At 45.3% G+C, this 5539-nt stretch overlaps 1 pseudogene; it reads left to right on the forward strand.

The window, feature by feature from the left end:
- Positions 1-2197: 2197 nt before the first annotated feature.
- LOC103590672 lies at positions 2198-3249 on the forward strand (annotated as a pseudogene).
- Positions 3250-5539: the final 2290 nt, after the last annotated feature.

Raw genomic sequence — 5539 nt, forward strand, 5'->3', positions numbered from 1 at the left:
GGTGGCGCTCCCGCCGAGGGTTCGGATCCCACATACAGACCGGTTCCCGCTCACTGGCTGAGCGAGGTGCGGGAGCAACACCGAGGGTTGCGATCCCGTTGCCGGTCCCGGTCCGGTACGGGGGCGACACTGAGGGTTGCGATCCGTTGCCGGACACGAAAAAAGACAAAAAGGAAAAAAAAAATTACTAACCCAGACTCAGGGCTGAGCAGGTGGAAAGCACAACCTCCCCCTTGTCTCCTGCTGAGTGGTTGTAGAAGGGAATAGGAGTAGGTGGCCTGGGCCCAAGTTCTTCATTCACCAGCACCCCCAATATTCTCCTTACTGAAGATTCCAAATGAAGGGCAGAGCAGGAAATCACCCTGAGATTTATACTTATTCCATATGTTGTTTGACCTTTTTTGTTAACAGCAAACTGGAAACCCTCCAGGGAAATAGTCCTGTGCTATGTTTTCCAGATCCTAATACTTCATAAAAATTTAAAATATAAAATTTAATAAACCTCACACTCATCCCATGCACAATACCTAACCATCACCCTGTTAAATCATGTACAATGTTAATGGGGCTTATCAGTAGTGTAGTCATGTCACCAATTCTACACTCCTTTTGTGTTGTGTCTTCCTCTACACACACACACACACAAGCACACACACACACACACACACACACACACACACAGCATTAACCATTGACTGTGCAGGAACTGAGTTTGTTTCCATATTTTTTTTTTTTTTTGTCTTTTTCCTTGTCCGGCAACGGATCGCAACCCTCAGTGTCGCCCCCGGACCGGACCGGGACCAGCAACGGGATCGCAACCCTCGGTGTTGCCCCCGTACCGGACCAGGGACCGGCAACTGGATTGCAACCCTTGGTGTTGCTCCCGCGCCTCGCTCAGCCAGTGAGTGGGAACCGGTCTGTATGTGGGATCCGAACCCTCGGGCGGGAGCGCCGGCGCGCTTCCCAAGCGGCGCACTATCCAGTGCGCCACCGGGCCGGCCCTTGTTTCCATATTAATCACGAGAAGAATGACCTACTGTTGGATCCAAGCGGAAACTTGCCTGCAATATAGATTCAGAGTGTGGTTTGGCTTTGAACTGCGCCTCTTCTCCTGTTAATTATGTCAAGGGACTTGAATAAGTTCGGCTTCCACAATTAAAGAAGTTGTGTCTTTGTGGGAATGTTTGAAATAACTTCAGACTTGGATCTATTTATCATTGAAATCTTGATCTAATAGCTCGTGATAGTGAATCCAAGGGCATTCACGGACCTCCAGCCAGTAACCTGCAATAGATTAGAGATGGGGAAAGGTGCTGGGGGAAAAACCATCAACACAGCCTTGGGAAATTTATTAAAATGACCAGGACTGCATAAATATTTTCAACCCCCAAAAATTTACCTTGATCCTACCACATTTGCTCCATTCCTGGTCCTAACCATTCCTGCCTCCTTTTACTGTTGTTATTTCTGTAACCCATGATTTTTCGACATCAATGATGCTGTCAGCCATTGCAAGGGTCCTTTTGGCAAGTCACAAACTTGCCATATATTATTGTGGTCAATGTTGTTGTGGAAGAAACAGAAAAAGATGCATAACTCTCTCTAGCAAGATTTGGAATCCCGGAAATAAAGCATGGGGGTGTTATGTCATGAGGTTTGATTCTAGGCTCCTAAGTGCTTAAAGAAAGCACTAATTAATAATTGCAAAGGAACACACCTCTAGTCCTTCTACCCCTGTAAGGCAGAGCCTGTGTAGGTAGGAGTTAATGTGGGTGCATGGACCATATCTCCCTCTTCTTTGTGTCTCCCACAAAGCTCAGCACAGTATTTTGCACTTCACAGGGACTCAATAAGCACTTAATAGATTGAAGTAGAAAGTTGCTGTTAGCAATCTTGCACCAGGCATACAATCACAAGACTCACCACTGCTTGTTTCTATGGAAATTCATCCTGCACAAAACTGTATATAAATGCAATGGATTTGCAGCCTTAAAGTTTCAAAAGGTTGATACTTCTAATCTGGAAAAATAAAGGTATTTTAATCCCATTGCACCTTTCAGTTTAAGATATTGTATTAGACTGAAATGGGGATTATTATTTTTACTCAAGAGATACCTCTTCTAGCCTCATTCCATTAGTTATGACAAGGCCCTGTTATTAAGGACTTTACTCTCTTGCTGGGAAGAGAGAACTCGCGATGAGTGACTGACTTCCACAATTGGCTTAGGGAACCAGACTCATTCATTAAATCAAAGAAAAAGGACATTGAGGAAAGAATAAATCATCAAAAAATAACTCTGTGGGCTCATATTTTTTTCCTTTCCTTAGTCAGCCCACTAACATCTTTCTTGGAAATGAGGTAACATTCAGAAGGCAGGCCTGGGTGCTTGAGTGACCCCAGTAGATCTGCAGCATTCATGAAGCACTGACTGTATACAAATCCCTCAGTGGAATAGCTGCGACTGAAGAACCCGCTATACACCTGGCCCATACAGTCTCTTTCTCAGAAGCTTATTGTCTCATTAAGAAAACCTAAAACAGAGGAAAGTCATTTTCAAACTAAAGGAAAAGCAGTATCAAAACTAACGGAAAATAATATGGTGCAAATGAAATACCCAAGAGCTAGGGAGAGTTAGATTAGAGCCAAATTAAATCAATTTAGGCAATAATAAAAAATTCCTTCCATTTGTATAACACTCCACAGTTTTCTAAATAGTCATACCCATTGCCTCTTTTAATTTTGAAACAACTTTATGATGTAGGTTTTATCCTTCCCAATTTCTGGGTGAGAAAACTGAGTCCCATATAGATAAGCCGACATATCTAAGGTCCCTAATCTGGTGAGTGGCAGAGCTGAGCAGAAAATAATTCCAGGCTCTAATCTGTTGTCGTCTAGCCATTGCTGTTTCCACTTGCCCACATTGTCACTCAACACTCTATGTCTAGCTTTCCATGCCGACAGCACTCCCACAAACTTGGTGAATGTTCCTAAAACCCGCTGGACTTTCTGTGAGAAGTGTAGCAAGCACCAACCCCACAAAGTGTCACAGTACAAGAAGGGCAAGTATGCTAAGAGAAAGTGGCACAAACAGGAAACAGAGTGGCTCTCGTGAAACCGCAAAGACTGTGCTGAGGCTTGAGTGCCTTGAGCCCAACTGCAGATCTCAGAGAAGACTGGCTATTAAGAGATGCAGGCATTTTGAACTGAGAGGGGACAAGAAGAGAAAGGGCCAAGTGATCCAGTCCTAAGCTTCATCTTTGGTTTTATAATGAAGACAATTAAATCTTGAGGTTATGCTCAAAAAAAGAAACTGTATCTGTACAGAGCTTTACCTTTACAAAGTGTTTTCACAGACGTTTTATCATTTGGTCTTCTCAGCAGCCCAGTGAGAGGCAGAGCAAAAATTTCGCAGGAAAGCAAACTAAGGTCTTGGTGAGTTTCCTCGCCTGAAGTCACCCAACCAGAGATTGTCAATGCATCCTGACTCCCAGCACAGTGACCGTTTCTTCACACCAACTGGGATTTCACAGCCAGGGTGGGCAAGAGAAAGGACAAGAGGCTGTCATTTCTTCCTGGACCCGGTACCTGTGAGGTAACAGTTAAAACCATGAGACTAGAAGAGGAGAAGGGCTGAGATAGCAGTTCTCTCAGCAGCTTTGTGGAGTGGCAGGGGTTCCTCACATTTCCTCCACCTCCCAAATCACCCTGCACCCCTTTCCTTGGATCAGGAGCTGGAGTTGGAGAGTGAATTCAAATCACGTCCTCAGCACGTCCAGCCCGTCAGTGGAACTGCCACAGCCTGCCATGCTTTGCATGCCCCGTGCGAGAGGGAGCAGGCGGGGGAGACAGCCCCGGGTGAGCAGGAGCACCACTTTGGGAAACGTTCCCGCAGCACAGGCTGCGGTGGCCGGGCGGGCAGGCACGATCGCGCCGTCCCTCGTTGACTGACGCGGTCACTTGTTGGGAACCTGTGTTCATGAGCTGTGTGTAAAGTGATATTAGAGGAGAGCGCTGGGTCCTGTGCTGAATGCTGAATGATTGGGCGCCCCACCTGACGGGAGGTGCATTATTTAAAAGCGCCTGCGAGAGTAACCGAGTTACCTAAGTGGATGTGTTGAGCCTATCTCAGTGGGTGCTGCCGCGAGAATGCAAGATCAAGGGGCGTTGAAATGTGACAGGCGACGCTGCGTCAGCTGGAACAGACCCTCTGGTTTCTGATACCCGCTCTCGGCAGTTGCTACCCAGCTCGCAAAGTCTCCCCTCTTCCCCTGGGCTAATTCTTTAGGTTTCCCGGGCAAGGCGGGTAAGCCAGCTACCGGGATCTGTTTGTCTAACAGACCCAGGAGGAAAGAGGAGAGGCCAGTTCTTCCTTCAAATCTTCCTTAGTCCTTTCTGTGACATGAAGAATCCCATTGGCTAATCCCTGGGCTTTAAAACGTTTTTTTGTTTGTTTGTTTGTTTGTTTGTTTGTTTGTTTGTTTGTTTGTTTGTTTGTTTGTTTGTTTGTTTGTTTGTTTGTTTGTTTGTTTGTTTGTTTGTTTGTTTGTTTGTTTGTTTGTTTGTTTGTTTGTTTGTTTGTTTGTTTGTTTGTTTGTTTGTTTGTTTGTTTGTTTGTTTGTTTGTTTGTTTGTTTGTTTGTTTGTTTGTTTGTTTGTTTGTTTGTTTGTTTGTTTGTTTGTTTGTTTGTTTGTTTGTTTGTTTGTTTGTTTGTTTGTTTAATTAGTTTAAAGTTACTAGATCGATGACATCTCCTAGAATATTGCTAAGCAAATCAGAAATGGCAAAAGAGTTCCCCTTATTTGCTCCCAGGTCCCCCAGCCTTTGGAGGTTTTGGAGGCATAGAAAGAAATCTGGATAGTGTCAGTCTTATGCAGAGGCCAAACAAGTACCCCACCCCACCACCACCACGGGATGTAACTAAAAGGGCGCGTTCCCATCCCTGTGGCTCCACAAAGTCTTGGTCAACAGTCCCCTTCTTTTCTCCCAGGGCCACTGCCCTAGTTCACTGCCCTCAGAACCTTCTTCCTCTTTCTTACAGCAGTTTCCCAGCAAGACAGTGGCATTCACACAAAAGCATTTCTCTGTCTCTACCCCCACCCACTCTGCAGGACCTGCAGACCACTCCAGATCGTCCCACATCATCCCAAGAATCCCCAAAGGAGTTTCCTAGGTGATCCAAAACCAAACTTCCAGGCTATGTGGACAAGGCTACCAATGTCCCCTGTCCCAATCACACTTGTTATAGGGTCACAAGGTGTCTTCTATCAGTGCTTGTCACTTCTCTCTGTGTGATGGAGATGCAAAGATTACTCAGAGCCCAAATATTAAGAGGAATGAGAAGCCTGAAGGGACCGCACCGAGAAAACTCCCTCAAGAAGGGAGAAACAAGGTGCAGCCCCGAGTCAGTATTTGCCTCAGCTTTTATTGTAAAGACAAGGAAATACAAGAGAAAAAACAACTTAATCAATCATTTATCAAAGGAATGGAAAGAAATTGGCTATGGGGCATTCTCTGGAAAACATCTTGAGAAACAAAGGA

Source organism: Galeopterus variegatus, unplaced genomic scaffold, assembly GCF_000696425.1.
Source record: "Galeopterus variegatus unplaced genomic scaffold, G_variegatus-3.0.2 Scaffold854, whole genome shotgun sequence".
Taxonomy (NCBI): domain Eukaryota; kingdom Metazoa; phylum Chordata; class Mammalia; order Dermoptera; family Cynocephalidae; genus Galeopterus; species Galeopterus variegatus.